General features: G+C 44.3%; 1 protein-coding gene across 2 annotated transcripts in view; it reads right to left on the bottom strand.

Moving 5' to 3' along the window:
- UAP1 (UDP-N-acetylglucosamine pyrophosphorylase 1) overlaps positions 1–17,509 on the bottom strand; it is a 185,699-nt gene that overhangs the window by 131,758 nt on the left and 36,432 nt on the right. The gene's annotated exons all lie outside the window — the stretch shown is intronic.

Here is a 17,509-nt window from a genome sequence, read left to right as displayed (position 1 = left end):
TGCTCCTCAGCACCTTATCTTGTGCCCTTTTTGGAAATGCAAAGGTTTTCTTGATAGCAATTTTTTACTCTTTATATTTCAGCAAATGAATTGCTGTATACCCGGTATAGAATGAAAACGCACTGCAGGGTGCAGCTCATTTATTGGCTCTGGGTTCCTCGGGTTCTTGATGAACCTACAAGCCCTATATATCCCAGCAACCAGAGGAGTCCACCAGACGTAACGGTATATTGCTTTCCATAATCTGACATTGCAGGGAAAAGTTACAGAGTAAAACGTAGAGAAAAATTTATGTTTTTTTCACCTCAATTTCAATATTTTTCTTTTTCAGCTGTTATTTTCTGTAGGAAACCCTTGTAGGATCTACACAAATGACCCCTTGCTGAATTCAGAATTTTCTCTACTTTTCAGAAATGGTTAGGTTTCTGGGATCCAGCATTGGTTTCATGCCCATTCCTGTCACTGACTGGAAGGAGGCTGAAAGCACAAAAAATTGCAAAAATGGGGTATGCCCAGTAAAATGCCAAAATTGTGTTGAAAAATTGGGTTTCCTGATTCAAGTCTGCCTGTTCCTGAAAGCTAGGAAGCTGCTGAGTTTAGCACTACAAACCCTTTGTTGATGCCATTTTCAGGGGGAAATCCACAAGCCTTCTTCTGCAGCCACTTTTTCCATTTTTTTTTTTAAAAACTTAATTTTCACTGTATTTTGGCCAATTTCTTGGCCTCCTTCAAGGGAACCCACAAAGTCTGGGTACCTCTAGAATCCCTAGGATGTTGGAAAAAAAGGACGCAAATTTGGCTTGGTTAGCTTATGTGGACAAAACGTTATGAGGGCCTAAGCGCGAACTGCCCCAAATAGGCAAAAAAAGGCCTGGCACAGGAGGGGGAAAAGGCCTGGCAGCGAAGGGGTTAATTTGACAGAGAAGGCTGGAACGAGGCTGTTTGACTTTCTTGTTTACATGCTCACTGAGGGAGAGAAGATGGTAAATATGGAAGCACAAAGATTTTCACTTGTACAGAGGGAGAAGTGAAGTCATCAAAATTCACTGACGCGAAACAGGATTTCATCTGTTTATTTTTTACTTGATTTTATTATTTTTTAATCAAACAAGTAAAGCACAGGATCACCACTGTAGAAACTGCACAACTTTTACAGCTTGTACAACCTGTACAGTATCAGCTACAAGATATACAAGTTAAAATTTCTACAGCACAGTCATTCCATCAGTGTAATCGTGATCCATTCCGTAAAATAAGAATATATTGACAATAGTGGTCTGTAGGTTAATTGTCCTGAGCGTGGACTTATGCATGCAGTTCAGGTGTCTCATCTGTCAGTGTGACGGAGGATGTTATGGCTAACAGAGCAGGTAGGCAGGAGTCTGGATGACCATGGTGACCTGCAACCCACAAGTCTTTGTAATAACTGCAAGAGAATCAATCTGTCCTTCTTCAGGGAGCCAAAGGGATGGATCCAACCAGTCTGCCATAATATAGGGATTGACTAGCCTGGACATCATATTCTTGCACCAGGTCTAGGAAGCTCAATAACTAATCAGGGGCATACAGGTCACCTAGGGTTAGTAGTCCATAGCTGTCTCATTTCAGCTGGAGCCTCAGGTGCAAATATGGTCTCATACTTCTTCCTCTGAAGCTATTTTCCCCATCAATTTTCAATCACCTTAAACAATCTAGTGGGACTTATTCATACTCCCACCAGCCATGAGGCTGCAATCTCAGTGAGAGGAATTTTTGCCAACACCCAACTTTTCTCAGCCATGGGCAAGTCTGTAAACTATCTGACTCCCCACTGCAGTTGATAGGCAAAGTAATAAAAGCTCATAGACTAAGACCCCAGGGCCCTCCCTTATTAAAGGGGAGTCTAAGCAGTGCAACTCTGCATCAGGTAGCTATCGAAATTACGGAGGTTAACAATCTAACAAACGCTTTAAAGTGGGCAACTGAAATGGTAGATTGGAAAAATCACCATTTCGACAGCACAACCAGGCTCATCATAGTAATTGGGAACATTACTCTTTTTACCGAAATGCTTGCATTTCCTACATTAGGCTGTGCGCCAGCAGTAGATCCCGAGTTCCCACATCTGTGAGCTTAATAGGGAACACTAAGAATTTGAGTACATTAGCCTATTGTCTGGATACTAACCCAAACTATTCTAGGACTGTTTTGATGTTCTAGCCCAGTGGGCGAGCCATGTTGTCTGCATACAGAGAGATAACATCCATCACTCCTCTTCATTTCCCTCATAACTAAAGGCTCCATTACCAGTCCAAAACTCAGCTGGGGAAAATGGGCGCCCCTTCTTGTCACTCTACCAACACTGTTTGAGTCCGATATCCCTTGCCCTGTTGGAACACAGGTTGTCAAGGTAGTGTACAATGTTGTAATCTGCATTAACATCAGATCTCCACGCCCTACTCTATGCAGTACCTCATATACATTCACTCTTACGAACTAAATCAAAAGCCTTATCTAGGTCTACTACGAGGGCACTGTGGCAGGTGCCATCACACAAACACACTTGATCACATGGAACAGACGATTAATGTTGCCCAGTGTGTTTCTACCAGGTACAAAACCACGCTAATATGGGTGTCTAAGTGTCAGCAGCACTCTATGCAAACGGTTCACTATAAACTTACTGGGTACATTCTAATCCTAATCCACATCAACAGAGATCTGAACTCTTTTTTGTCATGTCTGGGGCTGAAGGGGTTAGATTTTATCAGAGCTTCTCATTGTGCAAAGCAATGCCGCCCATTTGTAAGGCTGTCTCATATAGGGTCAACAAATTAGGTGCCAACACATCCACATTCATTTTGTAAAATTCTTCAGGCAATCCACTTGTCCCCAATGTTTTCCCTATTGCCAAGTCTGCACTAGCAGTTTTAATTTTGGACAGGGTCAGTAGGTCCTCAAGACCCTTCAGCTGCCCCAGTAACAACAAGCTAAGTTTAGCCCTGTTCAAATAACCCAGCAACCGATTTCCATCCTGCTCAAATGTGTCTGCATACGGGTCAAAATAATATTGCTGAATAACCTCATTTATGTCCAGTTGAGAGTACATGTCTCGACCTATATTGTCCAAGAGGTCAATTATTGGGACCCCTTTCATCGTGGAGTTGCACGGGCCTTATTGCCTCCATAATCAGAGCAATATAGGATCTATAATGAATGCAACATAGCTGTTGTATTAATTGAGCAAGGGATTAATTTTTTTGAAAAAGTTCCTCAAGTACTTCCGATGAAGTCCAAAGTGTCTACACCAAGTCTCGCTCCTGCATTTTGGGTTTATACACTTCTATGTCAAGAGTCTTCTTGATATCATAAGTCATTCTTATGCAGCCGCCTCACATCTCTACTTTAAAAGCTTGATAGTCAAGCTGCATGGTAGACATTGTCCCTTCATTTTCCTGGAAGAAATATCCTATCTCAGCTTCAACTGTTTGTTTGAATATGGGGTTTTCTCAACATCGGCTGGAGCCCCAAGGCATTGAACAGAGTTCTACATCTGGCCCAATAATACAAATGCCAAAGTAGTAGATTATGGTCTGACTATTCTTTGCATAGACACTCAGCATGTGACACCGATGATTGTAGCCTGATAGTGGAATAAAACATATCTATTCTTGCATAATATTCATGCACCAGTACGAAAAGGAATATTCTCTGGTTCTAGAGGGAATCATCTGCAAAGCATCTACCAAACTACAACTGAAACACCACTTTAAGAATGCATTTGCTACCGTTATAACAACAGAAGAACAAAAAGGGAGGTGGCATTTGTCCTGGTCCACTTTTTCCCCACTGTTAAAGTTCCTTGCTCATAGCATTGGCAGATGTATAAAGTCCGCCTGGTGGTTCAATATACCATTTAGAGACTCCCTGACACTACCAATTTTCTTTTTTGGTCCATGTGTTCTCTCAGTGCAGCAAAGAGGACTCCAGAACTCACCCATAGCAGTGATCCTCTTGCATATGCGGAGGACCCTGTGTGGAAACCAGGCCCCATCAAGAGGGAGTGCAAATCCGGGGGTGACATTGGAAATAAAAATGAACCCTCACCAGCCACTCCTAACATAAACATCTTACTTTTGGCAACAGAAGATCTCACTTTGCACCATGCTCTTTTCAGATGTGGCAGACATTTTGGCACATAAACTGGATCATGGAGAGAGTCTAGATCAAGTTGTCTGCTACACCTAGAGTAATTTTCAGCAGATATAAATATGAGTTCAGCAGGATTTCCACCTTTGATGCCAAGCCACTACAGCTCGAGTCTGTCTCACTAGTTTCTCAGAGTCTTCTTCCTGTAAACCGATTGTTGAGCTTGGGCACAGAAGCGCCCCTCTCTTCCTTTTGACGTGGGCTTCAGTAGGGTGCCCCTTACCACCAGTCTTGGCCTTTCACCATATCTTTGGGCATGCCTCCAAGACCTGTGGATTCCCATCTTCGTCTGCTGCCTGTTACACTGCTCAGACACAGCACTCCTGGGAGTCCTCTAAGTAATTAGTACACTTACCTTTCATGATTTGTGTGTGTGATAGGGACTAAAGTGCATACCGGACCCCATTAACTCTCAGCTATCGTGCCACTGTTAGGAAGGTTGTGCTTTGGTGTTATAATACGAGTGTTTAGCCCGGCAAAATCATAGCTCTGGTATTTTCAACTAGAAAATAGTTTATCCCTCATGCATGATCACCTCCTTGTCTCTATAATTTAAAAGCCACACTACTGCTGACCTTGGGGAACTACCTTGACGAAGAGGTCTCACCTACACCCTGTGCGCGCTTTCTACTGCAAACACTCTGGAGAGTCCATAGGATTAATTACATAAATGTAAGCAGTCCCTTCCTGCAGACCTTACATTGTTGCACTTGGATCATCCATCCAGTAATTCAAATTTGCCCTCCAGAAAGCGTACACTGTCTAGCAACTTTTTCACCTGCTTGTGCAGTTTCTGGACTCCAGGACAGTTCCTCCAAAAGGCCCACCTTCTGCTTGGCTTTGCCTGAAAGCTTACACTAGTCATCTCAAGGAGGGCTGAGGTCCCCCATCAGGTTGTCAATCTTCTGGTCCAGCATTTCCATGGTAGCCATTGTTGCCACCAGGATGGCTGCTCATGTGTACACACACTGCCAGCCTCTGTCTCCCCAGACGCAGGAGTAGCATGCCACTCTTTGGGACCCTTTTGATGTTCTCCAGGTAGGTCATGTGTTCTTGTGCCCCTGGTCTTGCCTATTTGGGAATCTCTGTGCCTCAATGTATTGCAAAGTTGTAGCTGCTGGCAAGAATCCACATGTTAGTCACTGCCCAGCTCAGTCTGTCAATAGCTGTTCCTTCTTCCTCCCCACAGACAGTAGTTGTCCTTCTGCAGGGCTTGGCCACAAGGATGATCACCATCTACTTGTACTGCCTTGCACTCAGCACCTCCATGCTTAGGTCTTTAAAAGATTATTAGGTATCTGGGGCTCTCTCAGCTGCTTTTCCCTTACCTCCAGTGTCTAGAGGATACCTTGCACCAAGAAACAATACCCCAGATGGTCCAGCAATGCACTTTCAAACTCCAAACAGGTCAAGATGGGTCACTCCACAGCAAGGCCAAGAGGTATTTATAGTCCTCCTCGGGTGCTGCTAGCACACAGGACCGCTGTGTTTCTCCACTCCTCTCTCAGGCAGTTCCCTGCAATTCACTGAGGCAGCGGGCCTCATTTGCACCAGGCCCACATGAAGGTGGCATCACCACTTCTATCCTAAACCTCTGCTGGGATATCCCTGTCTTGTGCCCTCCTTTGGGGTCACTTCATATCTTACACAACATAGCCCTTCTTTGAAGAAGAAGAAGAACACTTGAGTTGCAGCGTAGCTTCCTCCAGTCAATTCATGGATTAGTGTGGTCCACGGCACCTACCAGCCTCACTTACTGGTCTCCAACTTCATTGGTCTATGAAGGAGGGAGTGGGGTTCGGGTGAGGAGGGCTTTGAGATCCACTGCTGCCTTCTCTACCTCCACCGATGTCCAGGATGACATCACTGCATGCACTGAACGCTTTCAAGATCAGGGCATTACAAGCTCATGCTGCCATCTTTGTAGGCAATGATTCTCAATCCAGCCTGGTGTGTACTGCAAGTTTCCACTGTTATGCTGTCTAGTTTATTCAGTCAACCTAAGCCATTGCTGTGTGGGGCTAAAGAAAGCAAGTATTTGGGCAACTGACAGGGCTGTACAATTCAGGATGTTTGCGATAACGGATGAAAAGTGCCATTTCTTGCAGGTCATGCCTCATCAGACCAGTCAATCTGTTGAAATATTATTTCACCTCTGACAAGGAATAATTTAGTTGTAGGTACCTATTAAGCTCTGGGAATATACATACAGCAAAAAAAAATAGCAAAACTCACAACAATCAAATAGACTTCATAAATGAAAATACTTGTGTATGTGAAAAGTAATAAAATAAAGAAAAAACTAATACCTGAACATTATCCATCCTTTATGAAGTTTCATTATTTGCATGCTTGCTGTAAGGAAATGCCTCCTTGGCATGGTTGCCCCCTGACTTTTTGCCTTTGCTGATGCTATGTTTACAATTGAAAGTGTGCTGAGGCCTGCTAACCAGGCCCCAGCACCAGTGTTCTTTCCCTAACCTGTACTTTTGTATCCACAATTGGCAGACCCTGGCATCCAGATAAGTCCCTTGTAACTGGTACTTCTAGTACCAAGGGCCCTGATGCCAAGGAAGGTCTCTAAGGGCTGCAGCATGTCTTATGCCACCCTGGAGACCTCTCACTCAGCACAGACACACTGCTTGCCAGCTTGTGTGTGCTAGTGAGGACAAAACGAGTAAATCGACATGGCACTCCCCTCAGGGTGCCATGCCAGCCTCTCACTGCCTATGCAGTATAGGTAAGACACCCCTCTAGCAGGCCTTACAGCCCTAAGGCAGGGTGCACTATACCATAGGTGAGGGTACCAGTGCATGAGCATGGTACCCCTACAGTGTCTAAATAAAACCTTAGACATTGTAAGTGCAGGGTAGCCATAAGAGTATATGGTCTGGGAGTCTGTCAAACACGAACTCCACAGCACCATAATGGCTACACTGAAAACTGGGAAGTTTGGTATCAAACTTCTCAGCACAATAAATGCACACTGATGCCAGTGTACATTTTATTGTAAAATACACCACAGAGGGCACCTTAGAGGTGCCCCCTGAAACTTAACCGACTATCTGTGTAGGCTGACTAGTTTTAGCAGCCTGCCACAAACCGAGACATGTTGCTGGCCCCATGGGGAGAGTGCCTTTGTCACTCTGAGGCCAGTAACAAAGCCTGCACTGGGTGGAGATGCTAACACCTCTCCCAGGCAGGAATTGTCACACCTGGCGGTGAGCCTCAAAGGCTCACCTCCTTTGTGCCAACCCAGCAGGACACTCCAGCTAGTGGAGTTGCCCGCCCCCTCCGGCCAGGCCCCACTTTTGGCGGCAAGGCCGGAGAAAATAATGAGAATAACAAGGAGGAGTCACTGGCCAGTCAGGACAGCCCCTAAGGTGTCCTGAGCTGAGGTGACTCTAACTTTTAGAAATCCTCCATCTTGCAGATGGAGGATTCCCCCAATAGGGTTAGGATTGTGACCCCCTCCCCTTGGGAGGAGGCACAAAGAGGGTGTACCCACCCTCAGGGCTAGTAGCCATTGGCTACTAACCCCCCAGACCTAAACACGCCCTTAAATTTAGTATTTAAGGGCTACCCTGAACCCTAGAAAATTAGATTCCTGCAACTACAAGAAGGACTGCCCAGCTGAAAACCCCTGCAGCGGAAGACCAGAAGACGACAACTGCCTTGGCTCCAGAAACTCACCGGCCTGTCTCCTGCCTTCCAAAGATCCTGCTCCAGCGACGCTTTCCAAAGGGACCAGCGACCTCGACATCCTCTGAGGACTGCCCCTGCTTCGAAAAGACAAGAAACTCCCGAGGACAGCGGACCTGCTCCAAGAAAAGCTGCAACTTTGTTTCCAGCAGCTTTAAAGAACCCTGCCAGCTCCCCGCAAGAAGCGTGAGACTTGCAACACTGCACCCGGCGACCCCTACTCGGCTGGTGGCGATCCAACACCTCAGGAGGGACCCCAGGACTACTCTAAGACTGTGAGTACAAAAACCTGTCCCCCCTGAGCCCCCACAGCGCCGCCTGCAGAGGGAATCCCGAGGCTTCCCCTGACCGCGACTCTTTGAACCTAAAGTCCCGACGCCTGGGAGAGACCCTGCACCCGCAGCCCCCAGGACCTGAAGGACCGGACTTTCACTGGAGAAGTGACCCCCAGGAGTCCCTCTCCCTTGCCCAAGTGGAGGTTTCCCCGAGGAACCCCCCCCTTGCCTGCCTGCAGCGCTGAAGAGATCCCGAGATCTCTCATAGACTAACATTGCGAACCCGACGCTTGTTTCTACACTGCACCCAGCCGCCCCCGCGCCGCTGAGGGTGAAATTTCTGTGTGGACTCGTGTCCCCCCCGGTGCCCTACAAAACCCCCCTGGTCTGCCCTCCGAAGACGCGGGTACTTACCTGCAAGCAGACCGGAACCGGGGCACCCCCTTCTCTCCATTCTAGCCTATGCGTTTTGGGCACCACTTTGAACTCTGCACCCGACCGGCCCTGAGCTGCTGGTGTGGTGACTTTGGGGTTGCTCTGAACCCCCAACGGTGGGCTACCTTGGACCAAGAACTGAACCCTGTAAGTGCCTTACTTACCTGGTAAAACTAACAAATACTTACCTCCCCTAGGAACTGTGAAAATTGCACTAAGTGTCCACTTTTAAAACAGCTATTTGCGAATAACTTGAAAAGTATACATGCAATTTTGATGATTTGAAGTTCCTAAAGTACTTACCTGCAATACCTTTCGAATGAGATATTACATGTAGAATTTGAACCTGTGGTTCTTAAAATAAACTAAGAAAAGATATTTTTCTATATAAAAACCTATTGGCTGGATTTGTCTCTGAGGGTGTGTACCTCATTTATTGTCTATGTGTATGTACAACAAATGCTTAACACTACTCCTTGGATAAGCCTACTGCTCGACCACACTACCACAAAATAGAGCATTAGTATTATCTATTTTTACCACTATTTTACCTCTAAGGGGAACCCTTGGACTCTGTGCATGCTATTCCTTACTTTGAAATAGCACATACAGAGCCAACTTCCTACACTTGCACTGTGTCTTAAGGTCTGGGTTCATCACCCCATCCCTAATTACCCATTATCTACTCCATGATTTCCTCTTTAACCTCCACAAATCATCCACCAACTGCCAAAGTGCAGCCGTCGTCAACTTGGTTTCTCATTCTGCAGGGAGAAACCTGGACTGTGTTCCTAATAATGCAAAGGAGAAGCAGAATCTTACAGTTGTAATCAAAGCCTAGGCAAATGTGTGAACTGAACACTTAATTCTGTGTTAGGACCAAAGGCTCAGATTATGCTTCTCTTTACTGCAACAGTCATAGCAACCAATAAAGAGAAACCATTACATAAAACTACAAATCCCACACATCTAGGGAAACAGAAACTATACAATGTCCACAAGAACCATGAACCAGGAAAATCATGTCAGCTAGGTAAATTATAAGACATACACCACTGTCTCTTAATGCCTTCATTATTCTGGCATCAAAAAGCCGATGACAGGCCAAACAGTAGGATGAAAAACTTTTATCAACGATTCTGCCACTGAAACTGAAGTAAGCGTCTGTGCTGGGGAAAATATTTAAAATTTCAAATAAGCATTCTTGAGGTCCAATCAGATCATTCAACCGTTTTCCTTGAAAAGGTCTCTCAAAGGTTGTGTGCCTTTCTCTTGAAATGGTGGTAGAGGATCCCACCACTGAATTATGGAAGACTTCTAACTAACATGAAGCACTGCCTTTCTTTTGAACCAAAAAGATGTTGCTGCAATACCCTCAGAGGAGAGGATGAATTGCCTCTATGTGCAGCAACTCCAGAACCTCTTCTTTGGTAAAGGCTTGCTCACATAGGGAAAAATGGTGAGGTCCAGATGGAGAGCTCTGGATGGGGTTACTAAAAATCTCAAAGTGGAAACTGTAAGAAACCTTGGGCTCCGAGGACTGAAAGTGTGCATGGGGAGTGCACTATGGGAATCCTAGAGTCCTACCACATCTAACTGAGCCACTATATCCACAATAAACTCAGAGACAGATCTTTTTTTTTTTATTAAAGTAGGGTTTTCTAGCTCTACAGTAGATACATAAGAACTGTTTGCCATCCTGCTTTCCTTCCTTTCAAGTGCCCCCAATGTTATATGTAAAACCACTGGCAGACATTTGATGGGGCAAAGCAGGTCCTTCATTAACCAGACAGTGGAGATCCAAGAATTATCTTTGCATCCTGCTCCTTATCGTTCAAGTGCGCCCCAAGTGTTGTGTGAACTCAGCACATCTTTCAAGTAAGCTTTGACTCATGGAGGGTTTGATATTGTAATGTCAAAAAAACGATGCTCAGAGCATATTTGGTGAGATTCACAGAAGTCAACTCTGCCCATTCAGGCGAGCCTACTGTTTGGTCCTGAGAGGCATTTTACATCTATTTGAATGCTAATTACTGACAGAAGTGCAAGAGTAAATGTAATTTTAGTCCCCCAGGAGCTTCCAGCAGGAAAAATGTAACTTTCTTAAAGTTACGTTTCCTTATTATTTAATAAAATTCTGACTCCCCCAAATAGTCATTTTTCTGGCTAGTCCCATTCCCAAAATACAGCATTAGGATTGTAATCTGTATTCTGGTTACCTACATAGGACAGCTGTGCCTGCCACAGTGACAAATAGCTTTTGGGTGAGAGTTACTATATGAACATGCCAACATAACATTTCTGCATTACGTTTAAATACCATGCACACTGCTGTGCCGACTACGAGGCCTACATAGGGATGACATAATATTTAAAAGGGAGGTTTTGACCTGTCAAAAGGGTTTATTATGACAAGTTGAATTTCAGTTTTTATACTGCTATAATAAGACTTCACCAATATGCCTGAAGCCATGTTTTACAATTTCACTTTAGTGTATGGCACATCAGGTGCCTCATTTCAATTGAACTAACAGGCCCTTGGTACATTTTGTACCATATACTAGGGACATAATGATAAGTTAAATATACCACTTACGAATATGCCAATTTGACCATGTTTTAATTGGGAGCACTGGCACTTTACCACTAGTTAGCAAGATTAAAGTTCCCAGAGGCCCAGAATAAGCAAAGTTATAGGGTCCAGCAAAAGGCGAAAAATCCCGGGTGACTATGTAGAAAAGTTGGATTTCCTACGGAAACTCTGAACTGTACATAGGATTTGAGCATTCTGTGTTAGTATACGCATATTGCGTGACAAATCCAGTTTTAAAATTAGACTTTAACAACTACAGAGCACTCAAAATATGACAGCAAACAGGGAAGACACTTGTCTTGACTTTGGATCAGCCACAAAGGTGGTAGTCAAGATGCTGTCTACCCTGCTTAGATACTCTGAAGGGCTGGTGGACACTGTAGTTTCCGTTTACCAGGTTCATGAGATTTGCAGTTTCATTTACTGGCTACTGCTTTTAATTGCGGTGAAAGTTACAGTAAAGAAAAACATTCTGAGTCACTGTGTCTTTAATTGAACTGAAAATTCTTAACATGTTAGCAAAAAAAAAAAAAAAAAAATTGTTGGACATCTGTGCTACCTATTGTGTAGCTCTGGCATACCAGACAAACGTCTAGTTGCATTAGGATAGACAGTGCCATATGGCTAATGTTTGAAATATGTTAAGCAAAAGAAGGAATAAATTAATCCTACAGATTAAATATTCTAAGTGCCTTTTCAGCAAATACTCCACAATTTATGCTAGCAACCCCTCATAAATATTAAATGCAGGAAAAAACACAAACCATGTTCGTCTTTGGTTGAAGCCCCATCAGAGAAATTTTATATGAACATGTAGTATTGTCATTGATGGCACTTTCTATAATAAAAAAAGGTTACTATCTAATTTATCTCTGAAGAAAGGCAAGCCAGGTCTGCCAGCCAGTATCTAAGCTAATGAGAAGGCAAGATGCTTATCTGAAAACCACTCTAAGAGTGCGTTTTAGGGTATGTCCATCGAAAGAGAATTCCTTAAACACATCTAATGCTAGCCACATTCCGGAGCATGCAGTTAAAAGCATAACCTCAGATAGCAGGCTTGAACAATCATAAAAATGTAATAGACCTTCCGGTCGAGTAACTTGAACAATCTACTCGAGCTAACTGAAATATACTTGATCCCTAAATTGGCCTCCAATTTTGTAATCGTGGGCAAATATTTTATTTTACAGAGCTGCCTTTTTCTTCTTCCCACGTATGAGTACACCTTCAAATTCGTGAGTTCAGCATTTCAGCTGTGCAAAAAGCTCTTTTGTTTGATTAAATAGACTAAACGTTTGATCCGTGAATCTAGCCCACATATAGGGTAAGCATGATCCCCGACTTGCCTCTTAGTTTACTGGTATTGCCATCAGGGCAAGGGCATGAGTTTTTCTCAGTTCAGGTTTAAACACACACTTTTAATAAATAAATTACTAAAGCATGGTGTGGAAGCACACCGTCATTTATAGACAGTACATTTGCCATTGAGATGGCCAAAAACTTTCCTATGAACTAAAATTATATAGTGTATTTAATATAATCTGTGAAAACAATAAGAAAACATGTATCATTTGCACATCACCAAGTGAAAGTGTTCTGATTGTTTTTATCTTATCAAAATATGTTTTTCATCCCACATAACTACAAAAAAATGGGCTTTCACAACTACTGAAATATATTTGGAAATGTTTGTACAGTTGACTTAGTTATTTAAATGTTGTGTGTTGGGAAACATCTGACACCCTGCAGCCTCTCATTTCACACTCTTTGTACAGTAGGCCAGACAGTTCACTTTAAAAAATCCTTGAACTCTGCAGTTAGAGAAGTCACCTAACTTCTGACCTATGAAGATAAAAAGAAGACTTAAAGGCATTTTATTGCTTCTTTACTTTCCCAGTGAGCAGAACACAGAACACCTGTTCTGTACACAGAACACCTGTTCTGTGTACACTCGCCAGAACAAGCGAGTAGGTTTTAAGTTTAGCTCGACCTGATAAAATCTGAAATGTGAGGCCTGGATAGTGATGTGTTAGTGGTTAGACGTCTTGAGCTAGAGATGAAACTATAGAAGGGAGGAACAGTTTCAGAGAGAGAAACTCAGACTGGAAAAGAAGCGATTGCAGAAGAAAGGGAAGTTAAGGAACAAGAAATTAAGTTAGAACAGAAAATGTTTGCCAAGCCTGTAAAGCTCAACAGGCTAGAATTCCAGAAACCTAACATAAGCCCTGCATCCGTAACAAATTCTGCACTGTAGAGTAGTACGTCTATGTTTCCATCTGTCCCTAAATGACATGGAGCCAGATGTACATAGCAATAGCTGCAAAATACTGGTTGCAATTTGCGAGTGTGGCGTTTTGCGACCCAATCTATATATTAATAGGTCTGTTCACAACATATCGATTCCTACTGGGTCACAAATCAAACTACTTAATGAATATTAATGAAGTATGTTGCCATTGCGACCCACTAGGAATCACAGCCATCACAAGGATGGTTGCTTACTGGGGTCAGCAGACCACCATGTCTCTGCTTCTAAATAAAGCAATGTTTTTTTTTCAAATGCAGCCTGTTTTCCTTAAAGGAAAACCAAATGTGTTGAAGAAAAAAACAAAATGTAACTAGCATTGGCCATGGAACCACTGCATGACCTTAAAAATATTGCTTTATTATTCTCAAATGGAAAGGGGTTTCTTTTGCGATTGACTTACCAATACATGTTTGTATTCGGAAAAGTATTAATGTTTTGTGACTGTATTTTGGTTGCCAAACATTAACACGTACCATTCAGATTCAGTATTTGGAAGAGACCCTCCAAACACACCTGTCCCAAATACTGAACTGGTACTGGGTCGAAAACCCAATTCAGTTTTGTTTTACTGAGTTACAGTTCGCGGTTTGTACATAAAAAAGGCCTTTTGTGATAATGAACAGCTTGATTATACAAAATGGTCAGTTTGCAACCCCAGAAACTGGCTATTTACCTCTGCCCACTAGCTCCAAATGACACCATTGTGGTTTATGTACTAGCCTGGCTCAATAGCTTGGATCAATAGGTTTAAACTAGCACTACTGAGCAGGTTAGCGACAGAGGCTAATAAGGATGTGCTTGTGTTGAGTGACTGCAACAGAACATGTATGAATGCATGAAGGATGTAACCTCAATATTATAGAACTTTTAAAACTGCTGAGAAGCTGTTGGATGGACTTGGGAAACATCTATGCATGGCATTCTTCAGAGTTTAAGCAGGTATGTGAAAGAGAAAAAAACATAGTAACACAATAAGATGATGGACGGAGTGCTGAAACTTTGCCACTTAGGGCGAATGTAGCAACACAACAAGATGATGGATGGATGGTGAGCAGGTTCAAGACTAACTTGCATATGGCTGGGTCCAAACTGGGATACGTGGTGAACAAAATAATGATCGATTAAACCCAGCTCTGTGATTGGGGGTGATTGTTTGAAAAGTGGCAAGGGTACGCCCAGACGTGGGTCCCTTGCTCACTGCACCACTGGGGTCCCTTGCTCACTGCACCACTGGATTCAAGCTAGCTTAGAGGATGAGTGGTGATACCCCGAAACCAGTCCCAGTGTGTTTTTTCCAGTCCTGGGAGGACCTGGCTTGGCAGTTCGGGCTGGACTGTTCCCATGGGGAGCATGGTCAAAACTGATTTGCATATGGCTGGGTCCAAACTGGGCTACGTGGCTAGCAAAATAACTATGGATTAAATCCTGATCTGTGACTGGGGGTGAGTGTTTGTAATGTTTTAACACACCATCAGTCATTTTATTTTGGTTTTGCTACGAGAAAGCATGAGCGTTTGCCAAGCGGTATGATCGCAGACCACTGAGCTGAAGAGATTTGGACCTCAAGCTGACATGTAGGTAGTGAGCTGGGTAGGTAAGAAGAAGCCGGACAGACCAATGACAAAAACTGCCTCATAGCAGCCACCATGTGGTTTCTGGGCGACAGAGAAACAACAAATTTAACAGATCCTTTTTGAAGGGTCAGAAGGCTGGAAATGGTGGAGGCAGCAGAGAAGCACACTATGGGGGTCATTCCAACCCTGGAGGTCATCGACCGCCAGGGTGGATGACCACGGAAGCACCGCCAACAGGCTGGCGGTGCTTCATTTGGGATTACAGCCGCGGTCGCCCAGCCGGGTCCGGCGGTTTCCCGCCGGATTTGCCCCGGCTGGGAGAATCCTCCATGGCGGTGCTGCAAGCAGCACCGCCATGGGGATTCCGACCCCCTTCCCGCCAGCCTGTTTCTGGCGGTTTTTACCGCCAGGAACAGGATGGCGGGAACGGGTGTCGTGGGCCCCCTAACAGGGCCCCAGCATGATTTTCACTGTGAAAATCGCGACGGGTGCAACTGCACGCGTCGCACCCCTGCAACACCGCCGGCTCCATTCGGAGCCAGCTTCTATGTTGCAGGGCCTTTCCCGCTGGGCCGGCGGGCGCTCCTTTGGCGGGCGCCCGCCGGCCCAGCGGGAAAGCCAGAATGGCCTCCGCGGTCTTTTGACCGCGGAGCGGCCAAATGGCGGTGACCGCATGGCGGTCAGAATGACCGCCTATATCATACGTACCGATAAGTATTATAGTTGTGTCTGCGAGGTCACCTAAAGCATAACTGCTCAACCAAACTACAAATACCACAGGTGACTAACTTGCTTTTAGTCTTGGACTGAGTTGCCAGAGTGGACCCTTGGATTTAGGGTTAGTGTCTGTAGACGGTATGGAGGACAATGAAGAACTCAAAACTCAAACTACCTTACTCACCCCCTTCAACAGCCTCTACAACCTGAACTCTTTTTGAGTTGATGACACCAAATTAATTGGAACACAAGGCACTGCTGCTAGCTGCACAATAGTTATTATTTGTATAGAAAATCTGTTCAAAGCCTTTTCTCGAGTCAACAGTCATGAGTTCCCTACAACTAGTAATGTTTTAAGAACACAGGTGTCAGCACAAACCTGCAGACAGGAGAAATCACAGTGGTCCAGGTTGGTCCAAAGGATGACCACAGCATGGACTATTTGCTGGCCAACCACTTTTGAAGATGGGGTCTGGTAGAATCTGATCACAAGAACACAGGCCAAGACTAGAGTGTATTCGAGGGAAAATAAATTTCACCCAGAGACAAAGAGGTTACTGTGGCTGGTTTAGTTATGTCAGAAGGACCCATGCCACTGTTTGAGCTTCCTACCTCTCCCGAAAAGGGAGTGAACCTGCTGCTAGATCACTGGAGCCAGCCAGATTTAAGAGTTGCTTGAGGCCAGATGTGGGAAAGCTGAGCTTGCAAAAGCTTAGCCAACGTTCTGCTATTCGACGTTTTAAGCCAAAATGCCCAGCAAAGGCCCAAAGAAGGGAGGTTGGTCACTTTACAGTTACATAAGAAGATGTGTTGCTCCAAAGTGATACTTCTAATAAAGAACCTGAAACCAGGTGAAGACTGGCGGTTCCCCAACTACATCAGAACTTCTTAAGTCAGCTAACTCACAAGAATCTTGCAAGGTTAAAAATGACTAAGGAGAAGCGTTGCTCTTATTTCTACTGGCCTACACTGGGTGCCTACATTGAGCATTTTTGCCACTCATGCCCTATTTGCAAGAGGAGAAGTAAGGCAGGAGAATAAACAAAGGCATCCTAGCACAACTACCAGTGGAAGGAGCACATTTGAAAGGTTAACAATAGACATGGTGGGTCTACAGAACCCCTCTACTACATCTTGACATAAGTATTTTGATGGTAGAACCCAGTGGTGGTACTTTTGAGGAGCATGACTTCCCCGTGGTAGCCAAGGCTCTAATTGACATCTTTTCATGGGTTGGATTTCTCAGAGAGGTGTTATTTAGCCCGGAGACGAACTTCATGTTTACCAACTTGGAGGCCATATAGGAAGAGTTAGCATACATCTGGTTCACAGCCTAATATTTAAGAAAACTGGAAAATGATGTGGATCACTATGGAGTGGGCCTCAAGAACAAAATCATGGTGCGTGTGATGCACAAGGAATACAGAAACTGTAGGTGAACAAGCCATCAACAGGTAATCAATTTTCATTGCTGGTACCTTGTCAAAATCGATTTGGAGCAGAAAGCCGCTGTGACTATGTTCCAAACTGCGGGGCCAACCAGTAGCTTCAAGTCTCTAGAAGAACACCAGAACTACAATAGGCCGGTTTATAACTCATCAGAATGTCCTGAATGCAGGAAACAAAATGAAACAAATTGCCTTGCCCTGCACTCCTGGCTATATCTTAGAGCCCTGAAAGAAGAGGGGCCTACCAAGAACATCAATGTGTCTATGTC

This window comes from Pleurodeles waltl, chromosome 4_2 (genome assembly GCF_031143425.1).
Source record: "Pleurodeles waltl isolate 20211129_DDA chromosome 4_2, aPleWal1.hap1.20221129, whole genome shotgun sequence".
Taxonomy (NCBI): Eukaryota; Metazoa; Chordata; class Amphibia; order Caudata; family Salamandridae; genus Pleurodeles; species Pleurodeles waltl.
Note: the sequence above shows the minus strand (reverse complement) of the source record. Positions and strands in the feature narration are given on the sequence as shown.